At 40.9% G+C, this 23,058-nt stretch overlaps 1 protein-coding gene across 1 annotated transcript in view; it reads left to right on the top strand.

Moving 5' to 3' along the window:
* The window catches only part of auts2a (activator of transcription and developmental regulator AUTS2 a), a 281,667-nt gene that overhangs the window by 60,935 nt on the left and 197,674 nt on the right, over positions 1-23,058 (top strand).

Raw genomic sequence — 23,058 nt, 5'->3', positions numbered from 1 at the left:
ATTCTGTCCGTGTGGTGAGGAGTAATTGCTGTGGAGACTGTCTGAGCACTGAATTGCCCCGGGGTTTAAAAAGGCTTCCTCCAGAAGCTCTAAGCAGGTCAGCCAGTCAACCGGAGGGCCCTGGTCTCTGGCCTCTGTGTTATCATTCAACATCGGGCACTTACCTGCACTGATCTCTTGTTTTAACCTGCTGGCTGCCACATGTAATGATATCTGTGTGTGTGTGTGTGTGTGTGTGTGTGTGTGTGTGTGTGTGTGTGTGTGTGTGTGTGTGTGTGTGTGTGTGTGTGTGTGTGTGTGTGTGTGTGTGTGTGTGTGTGTGTGTGTGTGTGTGTGTGTGTGTGTGTGTGTGTGTGTGTGTGTGTGTGTGTGTGTGTGTGTGTGTGTGTGTGTGTGTGTGTGTGTGTGTGTGTGTGTGTGTGTGTGTGTGTGTGTGTGTGTGTGTGTGTGTGTGTGTGTGTGTGTGTGTGTGTGTGTGTGTGTGTGTGTGTGTGTGTGTGTGTGTGTTGATTTTTATCAGGATGAGGGCAAGTTGACAGGCTTTTCAAGCTTGCTGTAAGACTGTAATATAATGTTCAGCTCTTACAGCTTCTTGGGTCACCCTTAATAAGCTTATCCACTAAGCCAATAAGAGATTCAAGGAAAGCAATGTCCTGATTGTCAGATAAGATGCTAAATCCAATCTGATGGGGGCCTTGGTTGTATAGTGATGATAATTGTTGCTGTCACAGTGGCGGTTTACAGCACTGGATCTAATCAAATCCAATCATGACGGCTTGTTCTGTGGTCTTTGTGTCTGTGTGACACACAAGGCAGCAATCCGTAAACACTTAAACGCATCTGGGGGCTTGACAAGGCTGCATTTAATTAGTGTTTAAATGTGTCTTTACAGCACTATATGGTCATTTAATGGTTGCACAGTAAAGGTTTGTAGAAAATAATGGAGCCACGCAACTTGCTACTACGGCAACATGCCTGATTTAGCTTTACTGCTGACCCCTAAACCTTTGCATTACTTCACCATGAACTGTGTGCTTTAATGTTTGTGTATATCTCTCATAGTGAAGACTCTGTGGCTGCTTTAGGGAACTGAGCAATGAAATGAAAGACCGACAGCATCTGCTCTCACTAGTCACTGTCCGACCTGACACTGGCTCACACTCTTGACAACCCCTCGCCGCCAATGTTTGAAAAATTAAGTGGCTGCACTTTTAAACCAAAGTGTTGCCCCACCCTAAGCCCTGGCCCATCTAAACTGTCAGTCAGAGTTAGGCAGTGTGCCCGAGGTTTTTAAAGACACTTTTATCACGGCTGTCCCAGTCCCAGTGCAGCATTCATACTTTCATCTTATCCAATCCGCTAACACTTTTTAACACACAGGACCACTCATGAACACATATCAACTGTCCTATGACAGGGCCTGAAAAACTATTAATGTCATGCAGAAGATTAATTGTGATGATGTTGGTAACCCTCTGGTCTTCTCCTTTGGTGTCACAAAGAGGCTAAAATGTCCAATAGTACACCCTAAAGTAAATACTGGGATACAGGAATGGATTATTTGACTTAAAAAAAAAAATATATAATGTTCACTCAAGGCAAACTGCCCTGTCATTTTGATATAATATTTCACATAGTAATCAAACGATGACCAACAAATGTGTAGAGCAAATGTATGCTCCACACAATGTTGTATGATTCAAAGCATCAGTCAAGAAAAACGTCAAACTTTGTCTTGTAAGCTGTATGATATTTAGCTGCATCCTGGATTTTTGCACAATGCTTGGTAATAATTATTGAACTTTTACCAGGACATAAATATGTACCAGACGGCAATTTGACTGGGCAGCAGCCATGAAAAATAAAATGTCAAAAACTGAATTAGAAAACAAATTGTGATTTGAAAGCACAGTACCCCATTGACCAATTTTCTCAGTAACCTTTAGATGAACTACTTAATTTTCCAACAAGTGACCTTTGCACTGACACTTCAATTCAACAACTTGTATTTCATGCTATTATTTGAGAATTACATCTTGCAGCGCTACTAGTCTAAGATTTTGCAGTGTAGCATTTTGGCCCTACTGTTTAATATTGTATAATAATTACATAATATGAACATTTTGGCCATGTGTAAATTCACAACATTAAGGACCACCTGGGATGTAGCCACACACTTAACATACACGCCACCTCGCTCACACACACTGTGTTGCTGCACTTAAATGGGCTTTAATAAGGTGTATAATTGCCAGAACCACTTCTCCTGCTGCTCTTTGACGCGGCCTGCACATTACAGACACAGTTGCTCTTTACCCATTAAGCATATAGTGGATTTTCAGCTTAGCCTTGATACATTGAAAAGTGGTGTATAGTTAATCACCTGTGAATGTATGTGGATGGGTGGTTGGCGAGAGCTCTTCAGAAATACGTGTTCTTCTTCTTCTTCTTCTCCTCCTCCTCCTCCTCCTCCTCCTCCTCCTCCCTTTTTCCTTTGCTACACAGTGTTGCCCCCTGTAAAAGAGGAGGTCAGGGAGCAGGTGCAGGCTGGGAAAGTGGAGTATTTATGGGGACACCACCAAAGGCTCATGAAGGGAAATATTCCCATATGGTGGCAACCCCGACTGTTAAAGTGTCTCCAGCTTAAGAAAGGCTGGTAATTACCCAGCATGTGTCTCACACAACAACTTTGTTTCCATCCTGCCCTATCCATGACCTCCTACTGGCTTTCTCCCCCACTGACTATGCCTGAGTGTTGACGAAGATGCAACACACCTTACTTTTTCATTAAATGTAATTATAACAGGGGGCCTCTCATGATCTTTCCTTCTTTTTTCCAATTTTTTCCATTTTCCTAAATGAAGTCTCCGGACAGATTTTGTGTACTTGTTGGAAGGATTTGCCGAGAGGGAGGGCCTCCCCCGGCAGCATCTCAATCCAGCAAACATATGTTCTTCATTTGAATGCAGTGCTCCTCCATTTCTACAACATATCCTCAGTTGTGTTTAGTTAAGTGCAAGTGCAGAGTGAAATAAACATTAGTTGTAAGAATACACTTCAGAGTGCTTTAGACCAGGAGTTTCCAACCCCCGAAATAGCTGAGTTTATCGTAATATTTGCAGAATTATAAATATATAAAAATACTTTATCATAATGTTTTTTTCAATTTATCGCACCTATACCAGTCATATTATTTCATCCACTAGCCTAGTTAAACTTTCAAGAAAATGAAAAAAAAAATTGCTTTTACGATGTTCCGAGGGATTCAGCGGCTCAGCCTAAGGTCTTAGCCTCTCATGCACACGAGAAAGTTAGCGGTGCGCCAAGTAGGAAGAGGAGCACACAGGAGACAACCGTTTCATTGCAGACTGTAATGTTTATGTGGGGAAATGGCAGTGCATACACTTTTTGAGATATATTTAAAACTCGGACTTCATTTTTAGGACATGTCGGCCAGGGGTGTAGAGCTATTTGTTTAAGCACCGGATTGGCAAAACAGCAGAGTCTGTAAACCAGTCCTCCTTGATCTATGAATTCATGTCCGGTACTCTCACAGTATCTGCTGCCCACAGATGTTTAATAGAAGGAAAACCTCCTTCACTTCATGAAATGGCTGCAACATCAGGAGGCAGCGGGACGTATAAATCCGCCTCTGAGAAGTGCAGCACCAGCGCGCAGAGAGCTGTGCCTTTTTACGCACCGCCTTCACTGTGTTTACCTTCTTCAGAACAGCTTAAGAGTGACTGCAGGCTACTAGATGTTAACTACATACACACACACACACACACACACACACACACACACACACACACACACACACACACACACACACACACACACACACACACACACACACACACACACACACACACACACACACACACACACACACACACACACACACACCCTGGCGACCGGACATCTCCTTCATAATGCACCTTCTCCTCATTTTCCCAGCATTCACTGGATTATCCGTAAATCATTCAAACAAAACCAAAACGATGATTTAACTGTTTTCCCGCTTTGGTTTAAAAACTGAATAACGTTGGTTTTTGTTTTTTTCCGTTTTTCTGAAAAACACCGGTTCGTTTTGTTAATATGTTTTGGATGCATATTGTTCTAGTATTTGTTCGGGCTGTTACATACAATTGGTCTCTGTTGCTACCTGCTGGTGAGTAAATATTAAAATCAGTTAAAATTGACAACCGGTCCGCGATTCTTTTTGTATCTGCCGGTCCTTGGCACAATAAAGGTTGGGAACCCCTACTTTAGACAACACACACTTACTCAACACACTGAGTCTCAGTGGAATGTGTTACCACAGTTCTGAAAGCACTTTAATCTTAAATGGCCAACACCAGAAGTGATTAAAGCTGACAGAGGCTTTAAAAAATGGTATCATCCTACTTGGAACATATCCAGATATTACTATTGGAATTTTAATGAGGAGTTTTGGGGCACGATACAGTATAAAGCAAACATAAAAGCAACTTGGTGAGCTATAACTTTTCCTTCCTGTTGCGGAGCCTTTTCAAAATACAGTCTACTTTACAGTTTTACTTGGCTGAATGTAGCTTGTGTATGACTATACAGTAATAAAACTATGGCTTATATACTTTTTTTATTATAAAAGATTATACCTCTTTATTGTATGCTAAGCTCCCTAAATCTTCATGTGCATTAGTTGAATTTAATATGGATAACCCAACTCCCTTTAAAAAAGGACATGTGTCATTTTGGTGATTATGTGCATAGATTGATTTGGAAATTAGACTTGGAGTTATGGCCTGGGATAACGTTTTGAAAAACCTTCTTGTGGGGAAATAGGCAAGGAGAGGAAAAGCTGTTCAGCTTACGTGTACAGTATCATTAATATCCCTGCTGTGTCACTTAAAAACAAAGATGAACCCTACTGTAAATTGTCTTGTGTAACATTAACTTACAGAATGGCCTTATGGGCACCAGAGAAGGCACACATGTCAGTCAAAAATTATGTTTTCTGTTTTCTATGTGTCCATTTAATGATCAGATGAGGCTTTTATTTAGTGCTAACAATGTTCTTTAATCTCCACATTGATTTAATGATTGCTTTTAATACATTTATAACAATGATCAGCAGCGTTATTTGTCTAAACCTTTTCTGAAATTAGTGATTGTTTATTTTCAGTAGAGTAGTTTTACTCCATCCTCCTCTCCATCCTCCCGCTGCTCTATAAATTGGCACTGAAGTAACACAGTTTTGTCCATTTTCCTTTCTTTTTAACAACCATAACCACTTAAATGCATGACAAGTCCTATTTAAGACTCCCACACTTGGAAGTAGGAGCTGATGATGAGTACTTGAAGTCAGCATGAATAGTCCTTCATCATGCTGAGAATGAGAGCCAGGCTTAATGGCTGCAGGGGGAGGAAGCTCATATTTACATGTGTTGAGTCATTGCTGAAAAGTTCTTATCTCCTTTCATCGGATCCACATTCCCTGACACGGGTAAAAAGGAAATCCATTTCCCTCCATTCCCTTCCACCTCATTTCCCTGCTTTTGATAACAGAGTAGACCATATCCTCTTAGTAATTTGTCCTATAGGAGTTTCATTATTCCCAGTGAATTGTCTCTGATTTTGGATAACTCTCAGTCCACTGGTGATGTAACTCAACTTAGCTGCATGAAATTGAGTGTAATAATGGAGGATACTGTTCACAGGATCTCTGACATGCTGCTTCTGATAAGGGCACTCTCATGCCATTGTATAATTACTGCATGCCATCTCCCGGCTAATTGTCTATAATGTCATGCTTAGTTACCCTATCATCTGAAAACAGGTCACCAATTCAAAACCAGATGGAGATAATGTGCCTAACTACATGCTGCTAGACTACAATCATATGTCTATGTTTAATAAGTGAAAGGGTTTATCATGTTCACTGTTACATAAACTGAACATCTGCTGAGCCTCGACTGCTTTGATGTAGGTACAAATATGTATCTATTCATATTTACGTCTAAATCAGGATGGTATCCTTTCAGTCAGGATGTTGATACATTTCAGGTTCAGGTTTCTGTTCGGTCACAGCCTAAGTAGAGTTAACTCTCTCAGACACACATCCGTTGACACACATTTTTTATAAATGGATAAATAGAGGTGCAGAGAAAGCAAACATCTTCTGAAGAGAGCTGCCTGGTTCACTCATTCCACTTTACTGCTTCTACTTTAAATTGAGTTATCAACTCTGGAGCAGTAGCTGGGAGTAGCAAACACGGAGGGGGTGTGTTTACATAAAGTGTGCATGGGAAAGCAGAGGGCTGTGCTGGGATGCATCTTGCATACAGAGATGGTATTGGTCTAATAGCAGGCAAAACACTATATTTACAGTCTAACTGCTGACGATCTGTTGACAATAAACCATCAAATAAATAAACCGTTAGCCAATCTCTTTGTGACCTTATGTGAAGAGAGTAGTAACAATTTCCTTACACACTTAAATGAAAAGTATCTGCATCCATCTCAAGCTATTCTCCACTCTGCCCCACTGCCCTCTTATCTCTGTAATGGAAGTTTGACATCTGTTCCACCAGAATGTTGAATTTATGTTAATCAGTGACATTGCAGTGGTGACATTCACAGGTGACAAACTGCAAAACTGAGGGAAATAGTGAATTAAACGGTAAATGATGATGGTTTTTTATGCATCATTGACAGATATTAGCCTAAATGGACAATTATTTTAAAGGGAAAGGAATTGTATTGACAAGATGAATACATATTTGCTATTGAGATATCTTTTTAGGTACTTTTGATTTTAAGATAACTTGTTTAGGACAAACATATCTTTAGTCTCTTCAAGGCTACACTCACAAGTCAATCTCTGAACGTTACTCTCCTTTAGAGACTGAAGACAAATCTCGCTGGTTGCATTTCTAAAACTTTAACCAATTATAGAGTTAAAAACAAACGTTCATCCTGCCAGTAATCATCTCCGCAATGTGACTGATGCTTGCAGGTTTTAAATCCTGCAGAATCTTTGTGTCCCTCCCGGCTTTTAGCTTTTTGATTAAGAAAAACTCCCAGACTTCGATAGGCGTATATCTATAATTGGATTATTTATAATGTAGGACTTTGATGAAAGGAGTCTGAGTATATTGTAAACTCAAAAGATCACTCTATCGGACATCCGGTGACGTCATGAAAGAAGCAGCAGCTTAGAAGTGGAGCTCCGCCAGACTATACAAGAAAAATAGAAATATAAGACATTTTAAAAAGTAAGAAAGAGCACTCCTACATGATGAGCTCGTCAACCAGAAACAAAGCCCCCTACAAACAAGATATCTCAAAGGAAAAAAACTATAAACAACGGAAACCGGCCAGCCCAGCTAGCGCTAGCTTGAGGAGCGATAATCGAGGAACAACCAGACCACCCTCCGGTGAAATCCTCAGACACTCGCCTCGCCCCCTTACTATGTATCGCTCACTGATTGGACGATGCAGCACATGCACTGATCTGGCTGCTGTCAGACGATCAGCTGTGCGGCGTCATCACAATCGGACGTCGCTTCACGTGACACTCCGGTGGGAGGGACTAGTCGCAGGGAAACAACGCAAGTGAGGGACGCAAGGAATCCATTTAACCGAAGTGAGATACACCTATACAGTCAGGGACAGGTCTCCTTCCAAAATAAAAGGATATCTTTTGATCAGGATTACTCTCCCGAGTTACACAAGAAGCAGGCAAAGGTGCACAAAGTCATCAAGCAGCTAAAAAAGAAGGACATACAGACGAGGTGCGTATATCCAGCGCAGTTAAAACTCAAGCTGGGCACGGGGGAGAAGACCTACACCACACTGTCCAGCGCTGCAGAGGTGCCGAAAGACCTGGGAGTCGAAGTTCGCTGCGGAGAAAGAGAATGCACGGAGGATGAGTTAAAGGACGGATGGAGAAGCAGCAGGAAGAAAAAAATAGACACGGTACTGTCAGCATCGGATCTCAAGGCATTCCTGCAAGAAGAAGCTTAAATAGTCTCCCGATGCCGTCTAAAGACCCAAAGTAACTGAAACAGGTTTGGAGTCGGCTCTGTTCTGCATACAGTAACAGTAACACATTGACAGTGGAAATACGTTATACAAAGTGGTTGTTACTTATGCAAATACTACAAAATTAGTTGTTCTCATAAGTTATTCTAACATTTTATTTACCATTTCTAGGCAATGGCAGAGCCCGTTTTCTTAGTTCGGAATGAGTGAATTACACTCACTTAGACCTTTTTTACATTTGAGTGTATTCTTGGTCAGGTTAGCACTCTATGTGCTTTTTCCCACAGAGAGGGCTGGTCACACCTCTCTGCCGCAGCGCCAGTGGGGATCCGTCACAGCTATAGTTCTTTTGCTGTGGCTGATTGGACAGGTGGAAGTTCAGTTATTTTTTAAGTGTCTTTTGTATGTTTCTCCTGACATATGTTGCGCTACAGTTTGTTTTTGTTACAGTTTGTTTTTGTTTATGCGATTTTGGCAAAGTTTTTCATGTACAGACGTCTTCAAGCAGGCAGGGCTATTTACTCTAATGCTAAACAGAGATTATAGCTTACTTAAATATTGTTAGCTATAATGTAAGGGAAACAACCCGATTAAAAGGAAAAATATTCCGGGACGATTAAAGAAACTGGAATGCTCTGTAGCTCTTACTCAAGAAATTCACTTATCTGAAATAGAACATTTAAAATGAAAGAGAGAGTGGGTGGAGCAAGTCTATAGTGCATCATTTGGGAAGAGTAAAAAACGAGGAGTAGCTATTTTAATGAACAAATCAGTATACTATAACAATGAGAAAGTCTTCCAGGATATTGAGTCGTTATGGTAATTGGAACAATAGCTGGCCTAAAAATAAATGCACCAAATGAAGACTGCAATATATATTTTTAAAAGATTGCAGCCCTAGTGCCAGATAATGGAGAGGAAATAATAATCATAGGGGGGGACTTCAATTGCATACTGAACAACAAAATGGATAGATTACCCGTAACAATAAGACCCCTTCAATACAATTAAGATTGAGAACGAATGGATAAAGAATATTCTAAAGTTGTGGACGGCAGTTAAAAAAAATGTAAGGAGCCCAGAATCATAATCAAGAGCCATGCCAATTTTAGGCAATATAGTGTTTCCTTCATCTGTAAGGGATGGAGGATTTTAAAAGATGGGCTGATAAAGATCTTATCACAATTAACCAAATGTTTGATGGAACAGATGTCAAATCCTTCTCCCAACTTCAAGAACAATATGGGCTCTCGTCAAATGATTTGTATAGGTACTTCCAGATAAGACACTATATTACAAGCCACAAGGAAAGAGAAGCAGTCCGAAAAAATCCAAACATTATAGAAGAATATTTTATTAGTATTGCAGAAAATATGCTTCCCAAATAAGAAACATGTCTCTCACTTATATAAGAGGCTTATGGCAGACGACTCCCAAAATACCTGGAATGTTAGAGATAAATGGGAATTAGAACTAAACATTATAATCGAAGATGCAGTCTGGGAAGGCTTATGTGTGGGCAGCCATAAAGGAATTAAATCCGTAATGGAAAGAGTTTGATTGGAAGCTGAAAATCAGATGTTTTAACACTCCTTTTTTAATTTCTAAATATGCGACCATCGGTCGCATTATGTTGGAGAAAATGTGGAAAAATAGGGGATCATACAAACATCTTTTGGGATTGCCCAGTAATTGAAGGATTTTGGAAATCTATTAAAGAGGAGATTAAGAACATCCTGGAAATGACTGTTCCTCTGGAGCCTATGTTGTTCTTGCTCGGAGCTATAACTACAGACACTTACGATTCAGACCAGAGGTACATATTACGGATACTGTTATTAATTGCCAACAATTATTATAACTGTGAACTGGAAAAATGCAAAACCTCTGACAATCATTCAGTGGATGCACAGACTTAAACAAGTCTACACGATGGAAAAAATGCTGGCAAGCCTGCAGATAAAAATGGACTCTTTTACCCAAAGATGGAACTGTGTTAAAAGATATCTGGTTGTATCGAAGAGGGTTGAAGAGGGTTGTTGAAACTGAACTTTAGATGAATACTATGGAAAATGTCCCCGTGTCACTGATCCTGCTGTGCCAAAGATGTCAGACCCTGTGTAAAATGCTTTCATTAGTATTTATTTGATTTTACCTTATTTATTTATTTGTATTTCCCAGTTTGTATTTATTTGTTATTTACTTAATTATTTCAATTTGAACTGGATTTGCTTTATTTAATTCCTTACTATACTTTGCTTTATCATGTAACCATCTGTCATTTGAATAAAAACGACCTATGTCAGGATATGTCTTGTCTTGTTTTGTTAAAATAAAAAATAAATAAAAAAGAAGATCACTCTATCATGTAAACATATATTTGTTTCACATAGTATGGTTGGAACAAAATATGTATTCTTCTAAAGTAAATTGATAAATCGATTTCTACAAAATGTGCTTCTTCTGAAAAGTCAAGAAGATTGCTTTTGTGTAAAACGCCACGTTTTTTAATTGAATATCTTTACCTTTATATCTTTACATCAATAGTGCATTAAAGCATAAACACAAGTTTGAAGATTGACGTGATCTAAAAATAAATATAGTCTAATCTTGACATTGACACATTGCCCTGTACCATGGCAACAGCAGCATAGCATAGTAAAGAAAAGATGGACATAAAGAACAGAGCCTGTTGTTTTCTGTGTCTACTGACTGTTTCCTGACAGTTTCATGGTCAGTACAAGCTGTTTGGATGCAGAGACTTAAATCAGAGATACGAGCCTAACATCTGTCAGATAACATCAGGACACATTCTTTCCATTTCATTACATTACATGCTCTCCAAATGCAAACACCCTGCGGCACGTCCCGATTATTCAATGTTGTATAGCTCATCACACGTTCTTGATGTCTCAGTGAACTCTCTGTTGCACTTCCACTTTAATCCAGACAGATCTCAAGTGGCACGGGGATAACACTTACTGTCCCCTGACCTTGAGCTCAGCTGCTGCCGCCGGTGCTGCTCTTTCATCAGATCAGTTGAAAACTCGCTCTCTTAACCTGCACACGGACAGGGATTTAAGGTTAAAAAGAGGTATTGATCCTGTAACCTTACAGACCACTGGGTAGGGAGGAGGAGAGAAACGGATAAAAGTGATAATGTACTGTCAAGAAAAAAAACCTTGATGTGCTTCAGAAAAGGAAATAAAACACACTCTCACTGCCAAACACAATACTGTACATACTTATACTTATGTTCACTGAAGGAGACACCAAGTCAGTGGTGAAGTGTTCTTTACTGGCTGTTTCCCCGGTTCATACTCACATTCACACACAGTAGTAGAGTGTCAAAGGAAACACCTAGACTGGTCACTGTCAGATTTTGCCCAGATGAGCAGATGGAGAGGGTTTCTCTGAGGAGCCTGCAGGGGAGGCAAGACTCCACCCCCCCCGTCCTCCCCCCTCCCCGTCCTCTTGACAGTGCCAGCTCTTTGCCACTGCGGGCTGAGGAGGTGGCAGTCTCAGCCTGATTTTCCAGTCCCCTCGGGGCAAGGATAGAGAAATAGCCATCTGTGATTTAGCAAGACTCTAGGCCTCGCCTGCCAGGGGCAAGAAGGATATTTGTTTATTCTTCTTGAAAACACGTTTACATCTACAGTAAAAGCGTTCCAAATCTCTGCTAGACAATACCCTGATAAAGGCATCTATTTACATCTGCGATATTATCTTCTGAAATGCACAGTGTAATACTCCTCCAAAAAAATGTGATTTACTGACTTATTGTAACTTTCTTTTCATGTTAAAGCCACCTTATTTACAGTTTCAGCTGACATAGAATGCTTCGTCAGTGATCTAAAGCGTATAATATGAACTCACCATGTGAAACACCATGATATGATTTCTCAGAACAAACACATCATGTCTAGACCACGTCCCCTCCAAGGTGTAGCGCTATCCTGGCTGCCAGTATACATGGGAAATTGAAACGTGAGCAGAAAAGAAAAATCACACCAATAGGTCTAGCCTCTTTCTCGCTCTCTCTCGCTCTCTCTCTCTCTCTCTCTCTCTCTCTCTCGCGCTCTCTCACTCTCTCGCGCTCTCTCACTCTCTCGCTCTCGCTCTGTCTTTGTCTGGTATTTTTATTTGAGTAAACTGGACCGAAGTTGTGTTGCATGCTGGGTTGCTTTTGTGGTGTGCTGGCACCCTCTGCTGCTAGCTTAGGAGAATGCTTTGGAACCTTTTTATGGAGGAATCTTATTTAAGATTCTGCCGACCTGGACTGTGGTATTTTTTTTGTCTTGCATTGGATCCTCTCTTCCTCCCTAATTGGCTGCAGTGTACCTTGGCAGGGTTGGTTCCACAGGGCAAAGGCAAGACTACAGAAAGGGTTAGAAAGAGAACATTGACATGTACAGTAATGTTGAGAAAGGTACCAATATTACCCACAAAAGGTGAATGTTTAAAGGCCATGCCTAGAACAAAGTAGCCTTGTTTAAAGTACACACCTCTGGATTTTAGCCCTGTGAGATTTCCGTGTGCTTCATTAAATGAAGGCACAGTGGCACACACATGCTGAAAGTCACACACAGACATATATCATATGCACACACACTCACACACATATCCTGTCTCTCTTACGCTCTTATTACTGTCTATCTCACACCCAATTTCTGTAATGTTCTGTGATGCAGGAGAGCTGGTTGGCCATAATGAAGCTAAAATAAGTAGAGCTTATTATTCAGTGGCACATTGGAACTATGCAGGGATCCCTTCATACACCCTCACACACATAACAGTCATTTCTCCAGCAAAAATATGCCACTCTGCAGGGATCAACGTGCCGGGACGCGGGCTTGTTAGTGGAGACGGCTGAAGCACCATGCGGACTGAGCGTGTGTAGCTGGGGCTCTTCTCTGTAAAGCAGATATCTCATGTGTCTGAATGTCGCACTTCAGAGCTAACTGGGTATAATGAGCAAAAACATGTTGCAGAGGAAAACTAAATTCTTTTGATTGTCGTTGGTTGCAGAAATCTTCCTGTTGACACACAGTGGTATCAGTGCGAAGGCAAAAATAAGTCATTAAAATCATTGGCAATGTTTTTAATGTGAGGAAAAGGCTTGACTTACCTGTATTATATGCTTTAAAATGCTGTATATTACACAAGATGGTATGTAGAACACCATATCATTTCTGAATGGAAGTGCCGTTTTTGTGCTTTCAGTAACTTTGTAAAACATTATCCCTGCAGAATTTACTGATATTGTATTGATTCAGCAATTTAAGCTGTGCTATCTTGTCTGGTTAGTATATCATGTTTAGGCATACAGTTGTGGAGAGGACTTGCTGGGATATATACAAATATATTACACCTTTATGTAGTCCATCTGAGAGTTAACTAATCAACCGATCACATGAGTTGTCCATAAAGGCAACTGTTTGCAGCATTTAAACACAAAAAAAACGGACAGCAACACAAACATAAGACTTCCAGTTAGAGAAAAGAATAGTACATAACTTAAAAACATTAAAACATATTCTAAAAAAGGCGCTTGTACAATATAACATTGTAAGCTATTACATATTTTGGTCTTGAATGGGTATTCAAAGTCTTGATCTATGAGTTTTTTTTATTATATTATAAAAGAACAATCATTGTTTCGGCAATGATTATATTTATGACTTCCACCTAAAGTCAAATGTAAAATAGGAATTTTATATATATTTATTTTGAAAATCAAACAATCTAACAAATCTAAAAAGAAAAGGTAGCTGCACAAACACTTATGTACAATGTCTGTTTTGTATAAGATAATTTGACTTTACAAATGTACAGTTTTCATCTTGATGTGTTTCATTGTTGTACATTTACTTTACCAAGAATCTTCCATGGAAATTCTTCTTCGTACTAGTGGTACGTTTCACTCTGAGGCATTTACCGGTACACTGTGGTGTTAAGACCATGATACATAATGTGATGCAATATATAACATGCCGAATTCTCGCATTGCGAAAGGTTCACAGCAACCATCATTATTTTTGAATAGAGATCCACCTTGGCACAGAAGGTGGGGTTCACACGGATCAATATAGCACTTCTAATGGATCTACCTTTATTCCTATTAACTGTGCTTTGCATCACTTTGATAGCCCCCCCTCCAAAGCAGCCGTTAACCTTGATTCAAGTGTCTTTAGCTCACTGCTATCTCTCAGAGTTGACCCCCTAAGAGATGTGGTGAAGATGGCTGCTTTGATGCCTTTTTTGCTGCATCTGCTGCTTCTCCGACTCGCCTCCAGCTATACTACATACTCGCTCACAAGACTGTCAGAAGAAATGGTGGAGAGAAACAAGACGAGCAGCGGGGAGGGTGTGATGGTTGTCAGGGAGCATGTATAGCACACACGTATGCATTTGTGTGTGTGTGTGTGTTGTGATGTTTTGTTGTTTTCTGGAAGAGAGTAGTAAGTAAGAGTCAGAGTCCACATCCCTGTGCACCCCCACCCCCACCCCCCTGCCCTGATGCATTTCCCCTGTCAATGCTACACATGTAGTTCACAGGTTGCGATCAATAATTTGTATTCTCCACCCCTCTCAAAGAGATGTGGCCCAACCTCCACACATCCACAGTAATGGATTTAGCTAAGGAGCATGGCTGATAGACTGCAGTCTATTTTCAGGCATGTTTCAACGTTTTGAATGGTGCCGCTTGGACATAAGAGCCCCAGTGTTGATTGTGGTAATAGGCCTCCTCTCCATACTCTGACATTATGAGTGTTTTAGCTCGGAGGTCATTATCCTCTGCTCCCGTACTGACTTATCCTCTGACATGGAAAATTAAGGCAGAGAGTTCGCAATGGGTTGTGTTGCCAGGACGTACAAAGTAAATAATCCAAAACTGGATTTTATTTTTTAAATAACTCTTCAAGCTTTGTTCTAAATTAGTTCCAGCCAGTCCAGCATCAGCTGCACTTTGTGTTTAGAGCCAATAGGATAATTGTGGCATACAAACTCTCCAAACTAAGTGGATGAACATAAAACACAGTATTCCTGCAAGTCATTAGCATGTTAGCATTTTCATAGTGAGCATGACAGATGTTAGGCTCTTATCTCAAAGTAATATACAGTTCAGCAAAGCCGCTTCTATGGTTGTTGTTGTTTATGATCAGTTTTTCATTCTTTGCCTGTGCAAATGTATTGTGCAGCTCCAAGAAACGTGTGTGTATTACTGTAAATAAATCCAATATACTTCCTGCATAAAGCAAATGCAGTGTTTGTAGGATTGAATGATATATAGTGTGAAGCTGCCACATGACATAACTGTTTGATAGTTATTACGATACATTCTGATATATAAATGTTTCTTTTGAAAATAAGAAGGTCTGACTATTGAGAGCTGGTATGTAAACAAATCTACGGTCAGTGCACTCACTGTATCATTGTCTTTATCAATTAATGGAGTAATTACTATATAAAAGACCCTTATGCTAGATAATTGTTCACCCACGATAGATTCCAAGGCCCAGTTGGCGTTACCAGTGCAGAAGGTCACACTGAGTACAGAGAAATCTCTCTGGTATTGTTTGCTTGTTCATTACTTATCCCACTCACTCAAGCTTTTAATTATGATATTGCATTTTTATTTTCTGTTCCTTGCTCCAGTAGATTTGTTCAACAGCTTGTGTTTAATCCCCTCGATATTTCTGTCTAGCTTCTAAAGGCACATTTTCACACAAATCATCTCTTACAAACACACACAGAGCAAGATGCACAGCAATCAGGTGGGGATTTACTGAGGTGGCTCATTATCCAAAGAGTATTATGTCATATTGTAGTTTTTGGAGGTCAGCGTGATATTGTATTAATATGGTAGATTAAACTCTAGAGATACTTGTTTTTATAACATACACTTGTTTTAGTTTCAAAGATTTTTTTCTGGCATTTTACAGCTACTATAACTAATTTAGTTTTGCTATTTGAAAATAAGACATTAGATTTTCACCCACCGTCATGTAAAAGATTATAACATGAGGGCATTTTAATGGTGGATCTGTAGCAGTTCACAAGTCCTCTCTTTCCATGGCCTTTCTCCGCTCAGCTTGTCTCAACACTGTTAGCCTTTAAGAATTCATCTGGAAAAAGAGGCTGTCCTTATGTGTATGTATCCACTCATGTCATTTCAAGTCTTGATGTTCATTTAGTAAATAATGGTCCCTTCTAGAGTATAATATATGATAAAGCAAGGCATGCTTTAGAGTGGGTCTTCTTGACAATTCCCCGTTTGCTCCATTAAGTGGTGTCCTTGTTTTTTTTTTATGTTGGAATGTTTCTCTTTTTAAAGTGTATTTGCAGCATTCAGTCTATGCACATAACCAACAGATGATGCCCATTTTTGTAGGAAGTGCTCAGTTGAGTTGTGATGTTGAAGAACTTTTGTCTTCTCATGATTAATGATACTTATTTAGCAGTTGAGGATTAACTATTTGATGTGCTCTTCCTCTGGCTGCAACCAGGGTTCCTGATTCTCATATCTGTTTTCCCTCGCCCCTCTTTTTTCTGGTAATGATTTGGAAGTGTTGTTGTCCTGGGTGCACATGTAACAGATTTTGAGGACCTGGCAAGCATCAGTCAACCCAGCAGCAGTCCAGTTATCCTGTTTTTGAACCTTTGCCTTACAACTCCCAAACCCCCCTACTTACCCTGTCCAAAGTCTCTCCTGTCTGGTAGCAATTAATCTGTGTTTATCTCTATTTCCTGCTTTCATCTGATCCATCCACCAGCCAATGCTGGGACTGTTAAGTCTGTGGGCTGCTTCCCTCGTGGAAGAGAGGAGCGGGTGGTTTCGTGCGAAGGCGTCTAGGCAGGGTGGAGGTGAACTAAAACATCATGGAGCTGGCATCAGCCCATGCATCTGAAAGTCATTGGAACATTTGCGCTCCTATTTCTCTTTTGTTTTTCTCTTATGAGCCTATTTTTTTATTTCGCTTCCTTAACCAGAACCCATGTCCTAATCACCTGCCGAATTGTGCTTGGAAATGAGTTCCAAATAAAGTTATGGCTTGTGACTCCATAGTCTGTGTGTGTGTCTCTGGGTCTCTGTGTGTAAATCTGTATTTGCAATGGGCTAGCATCCAACTGTCGCTTTCCCCCCTCAGTTTTATAAGGTCATGGTTACGCACCTCATGGTACTTAGCCTTTAGGTATTACGTTTATACTAAACTTAAACAAGCTCCCTGCAATGTAAACCATTCAGGTACATGCTTTACAGCATGACAGTGCACACACAGTGTCCTCATGTGACCTTGATGTTCTTTTGTTTGGCTGTAGGGAGTTTTTACTTAACACTTAAACTTCAAACAAGCATACGTAACTCTTCAATTCAGTTGTTACCTCTGTATGGCACCTCTCTATGAGGATGTCTGTGATGCCTTGTTGCAGAATAGCAGGTCGTATTAGCCATGCCATTAGCATGGCTTCATGGATGGCAACTCTGTTGGAAAAATCCCTGTTAGCAGTGAGCAGTTAAAATGTAGTTGATGTTTGCCTGTCCAACCCAATAAAGATTAAAAAAAGTTCTAGCCACACAAGATAAGAACATATACTGTACATTTCATCTTCTGCCAGTAAGCGTGCAGCCCTCCCAAAAGAGGAAATTCAGGTTATTACTGCAACTTGTGGACCTTTTTAATACAAGTAGCCTTACTGCGTTACAGCAAAAGTAATTTGTGCCAAGGCAACCTGGTGCCATAATCCCCAGTATGATGAGGAAGAGGAAGAGGAAGAGGAGGAGGAGGAGGAGGAGGAGGAGTGTCGAGCTAATGTGATTTCCTGGCTGGGGCCTATATGGGACTGGGGCCTGTATTATCTGGCAATCAGAAAGACTCAGCTTCATCTTTTTACTGTGTGTGTGGAGAGCAGGAAATGGCCTTTGTGTTGCTGGCCAATACAGCCCGCGGACAGGAAGAGAGGAAACATGCACTGTGTCATGCCGGGCCACTGCCTCTGCGTGCAACAGTATTACAGAGAGAGGAGGGAGACACAATCAGTTCTTGTATCTCCTTCCCTCCCCCACTAACCTTTCTTACTCTAGGTAAAGCTAATTGTGCTCTGACAAACCAAGAAATATTGCTCTCTTTCTATCCCCTAGCCTTTCCCTTTGTCTCTCTTCTCCCCATTTGATTTTGTAAGACGCTTGTGCTGTGTTTAACATTACAGAGCTGTGTTAGCCCCGAGAGCTTGAAGATTAAAGCAACCTCTAAGTGCATTTAAGGAGGTAGAGAGAAAGTTTTGCACAGGAGGGCTTGCTGTTTTCTCCTTCTTACTCGCTGTGTTTCTCGTGCCAGCAGGTTTAATGGAAATTTGGAGCAGCTGAGGCGTCTCAGCCCTGAGGGGGTTGAACATCTGGGCTGCTGTAGCTGGAAAGAGAGAAAGGGGAAGTTGAATCTGCTGCTTGCTAGAACCCTGACAAACAAACACAGAAATGTACTATGTTACATGTGTCATGCACAAGGACACACTTGGATGAGCATTTACAGCCACCTATGTCAAGTTCGCAGACAAGGGCATGTCCATACAAAACACACAGAGTTGTGTCTTACCCCCAGGAGAAGCAGTGCCTCCAGCGGGAAAGTGTCTGTGCAGGCAGGAAGCTCCAGGGCTTCTGAAGTCTTCTGAAGCTGCTGCTCTGTTGCGCCCTAAGGAAGGGAGGGATTCAACAAGGTAGAAATCAAATGAAAAGATATCATCAAACCACGCGCACCTTTGAGACATATCATTGTATTCAATAGTTATCCAAAAACTGGAGCATGAAAACCTGTTTCTTCCTCCAGGGCCCCTCTCGTTGGCTGATGAAGCCATGCGGAAACAATGCTCCTTAACCTCTTGTTATTCCACTCTGTTTCCCCTCAAGTTAATTGTTTTGATATGATCCCTTTGCACGCTATGGTTAATTGTTTAACTAGAGTAGAGATGCAAAATAATCTCAAGATAGCCCTATAATATCCAGCAAGTTTGCATTAAAGGCCTTAACGCATTAGCACCAGACCAATGACTTCATCTTTTCATCCTCGTTCAAGTCTCTGTGTTGTCTAAATACACACCATGCGTTGGAATGATACCCTGAGCTTCTTTTTTCAGCCCTTTGGATGCAGGCCTACAAGCCATTGCAGCTCTGTTATCCGTGCACAGCGATGGCCATGAGGGACACGGCCAAGCGTAGGCATGTGTGTGGGAAGTGAGCAGGCAGGCAGGCTGTCACTTAGCATTACAGCACAGCAGACTCCCCGTGGGTGACATAAGCAGAGTGGAAAGTGAGAAGCCGAGAGAGAGAGAGAGAAGGGTGAGAATGAGAAAACAGAAGCGGGGAAAACGGTGTACAACTGCCTACACACCAAAACGCACAACTCCAAGTCTAGCAAACCTGCTGTTTGTTTTTCTTTTGATGAGAACAAACTCTGATCCTCTGAAACATTTTTGATGCCCTCTGAAAAGAGAAGTCAAAGTGAAAGGATGCTAAGAGGTGAAGGGTTGATAACTCCTGGATAGAGAAGAAAATAAGAGTCAGTTCATATTGATCATCTCTTTGGCAGCTTCAGTAACTTAAGCTATAGTCTCTCAGTTTCGTCTTTATAACTGTGACTATTCTGAAAAAAGCTTTTGAATCAGTAGTTCACCCATAATCACTGGCTCCAATACCAGGTCTGTTATACATTACACGTACATTGTCAGGGCCACATGTTGGCATGTTAAGTTTTCATGGTTGTTTTTGTTCATTTTAATTTGTTGATTGGATACAAATGATTTCAGTTTGATTTGGAAAGCTCTTCATGTTCATTATTCTACTGCCAGTGTCCACTCTTTTCATCCCGTTGTTTCAAAGCTCTGCACCTTAGCCGCAGGTTGTCAGTAGTGTAGACATATCATTTCTTTCTGGCAGCAGCAGCTATGTAGTGACACTCACAAAACATCAAACAAATTATCTCTGTTAGTCTCCTGAGATAACAATTTGTACACTGCTGCGTTTGGCGTTTATTTATTTTTTCGTAGCTTACTTCTTTTTAATCATCTTCCTGTCAGAAATAGGGTAGTTTCAGTATTAGCAAGCATGTAAGGAGCCTTAAGGTAGCTTTAAGTTGACGTTAAAGTAGCTGGTTTGTTGAGGTTAACATGCTGTACATCCGCTTGCAAATAAAAAGTAGAATCTCACTCTGAAGGAAACACTGCATTAGTATGTGCAAGACAATAATACCCGTGAAGCATTTATTCCTTTAAATATTTTCCAGTTAAACGGACTAATTAATTAGCTGAACATCATGACATCCTTTCAACATTGATAAACCAATTATTTACATTTCCTGTTTCTTATGCACGGCTGCACATAATAGATGTCTTGCCACCCAAACATTTTGTCCCAGGCTTCATTTTGTAAAGATAGCCCAACTGTCATGAGCGTGACTTGTGTAACAAAAGCAGCCAAACAAAAACCAAATGAGAAGTTATCCCTGTCCTAAATGATAAATTAGTCTGACTGACTTTTTTTTTTCCTGCGCTAGCACAAAGTGTTGGGTGCAAAGTTTTTGCCAAGGAGAGCTATGTTTCCATGAATGCTAACACAGCTATTGGCACTACTGAGGATGATTGGTTTGTTTATAACCCACTGCTGTCCTGTGATAGAGGGGTTACCTCAGTGTAACTCGGGAGCTGCCAAATTTGGCTAAATCAAGTGGGATACAGGAGCCCGTTCTATCTGGCAGACATCTCAAGCAATAGTCAAAGGTGACATGATTATATACACAGCAGTGTTGTGTGTATGGGATGTGGGCCCTGTGCGCAGAGAGGAGTGGCAACCTGTAAACATTGGCTGGGTGGCCCAATCTCTGCTCTGGCTGTCGCCTTTTTAGTCCTTAAGCCCTGGCAGAATGCAACTGGCTGTTTAAATGTCCAAATCTTCATTTGGGTTTGCCCCAGATGACTCCCGCATCCTTACTGCTGGCTCAGTGGTGACATGAGTACAATTGTAGCTTTTAGATGCACCAGGAAGTCAAATATTGTACAAATGTACACTTTACTTCAATTAATTATCACTTTTATTTTATTTTTTGTTGGTCATTTGTGTGGTACTGCTGGTTTCCTAGTGCTGCTCCAGTATTTTCAGGTCAGCTCTTTAAAGAGATCAATTGCAGGCAGGTGGTTCATTGTTTGCCATGTTAAGAGGAGGGCATACCAGATAGCACACTAACAGTAATGCTTTTTGCGATACTCGTAAATATTTGAAACTATCATGCAGAGTTGAGCCATACCCAGTTTGATCTCTACATAACTGCATTTGACAGAGCATTTTCGAGGCACATTTGTTCAGCCGTAAGAGTTTATTTTGCTCGTGGGAACGTTGCGCCTTCGGGGTCAGACTAACATCAGGGGCTGCTGTCTGTAGAAATAATAAAGCAGACAGTGTTACTTTACAGAGGGCAGAGAAAGGCAAGATTGAAATAGATACAGAAGGGGGTTAAACGAGGTCAGACTGAAAGAGCTTAACGGTGCATAAAAGAGAGCAATGGGAAGCACTGGGGGGAGACATTGAGTGAGCAAAGGGCTAGGAAAAGGGAACATTTAAAAAGGAGCAGGAGAGAGAGAGAAATGGAGCATGTAGGAGAGATGGTTAGATGGTTAGATAGAAAGTTAGAGGAGGGAGAGAGGGACCAGTGTAAGGGAGTCCGGTGCATTGGTCTCAGAAGAGGAACATTCTCCTTTGCTGGCATCTGCCACCACTGCTGAACACAGCTGAAGCCCATCTGAGGAGCGCTTCTGTCAGCCTTCCAAGCCCACCACGCCACACACTCACACACACACACACACACACACACACACACACACACACACACACACACACACACACACACACACACACACACACACACACACACACACACACACACACACACACACACACACACACACACACACACACACACTCACACTCTACGTGCACCACGAAGAAGAGGGAGTGAAAACCATAGCAGGCTCAGAGGCTTGAAGTCAGAGACGGAGCGAGAAAGAAAGATCGCAAAGACCAGCAGGATAAAGTAGCCGAAGTATCTCAGTGTCACCGCGCATCCAACATCATTCTTTGGAGGAGACGTAGACTTTCACTCGGCAAACTGAATCCGTCAGGAACACAGGGAGGGAGGATGATCAAGTCCAGTTGGTTTTATGTCAAGTTCAAATACAATGAGAAGGTTAGTACTAATGTAGACTATTTTCATTGTTTTCTTGGTCCTGATTTCTCTAATGGGTGTGCTTTTGCAAATATCTTAACAAATAATATTGATTGATTTTGACTTTTTTGTGCTTATATATTATGCTTATTATGACTCTGCTTGCTCAAGTGAACGTTTAACATAACAAATGTAGCCTATGTGTAGCCCTATACTTGCTGCAAATAGACGTTTATACTTTTTTAAAGAAATGCTTAATTGTGCATTCAGTTTCCCTAGTTGAGAAAAGTGTGAGTGAGATTTTATATTTTCAAAAACAACCCAGTTTCTTGTCCCTAAACAAATCTAGCTTTCCCTACCTGTAGAATCCATAATACCAAATGTTTGGTAACATTTAATAAAACTTGTTTTGCTTTCTAGCTTAATAGCATGTTACATGTTAAGTATTTCCTTCACGTATAGATCACTGTAGTGTAAATGAAGATCCAGCAGAGAAGAGAAAGTTTGTGAAGAAACATGTTGCACAAACTTTGATGCACAGTGTTCTAATGCATTTATTGATGTCAGCTTCTGGACATTAGATCCCATGGCTTGTGTGATAGGATAGAATCTGACGGGGAAACAAGTCCTCAGTGTGACTGCTCTTTGTGTGGATGGGGTTACACTGTGAAAGCCAAGCTTTGGGTCAGCAGCTAGCACTGTCCCCAAATGTTTGCGGCTATGCTAATGAAAACGGCTAGTGTTACAATTACCTTCAGTCAGTTAAACAGTCAGTTAGCCAGACGTTAGCCAACAGTAACAATCCAGTCAGACAATGCGC

This window comes from Notothenia rossii (genome assembly GCF_949606895.1).
Source record: "Notothenia rossii genome assembly, chromosome: 9".
In the NCBI taxonomy this organism is placed as follows: domain Eukaryota; kingdom Metazoa; phylum Chordata; class Actinopteri; order Perciformes; family Nototheniidae; genus Notothenia; species Notothenia rossii.
This window is presented reverse-complemented; position numbering and strand designations above follow the sequence as displayed.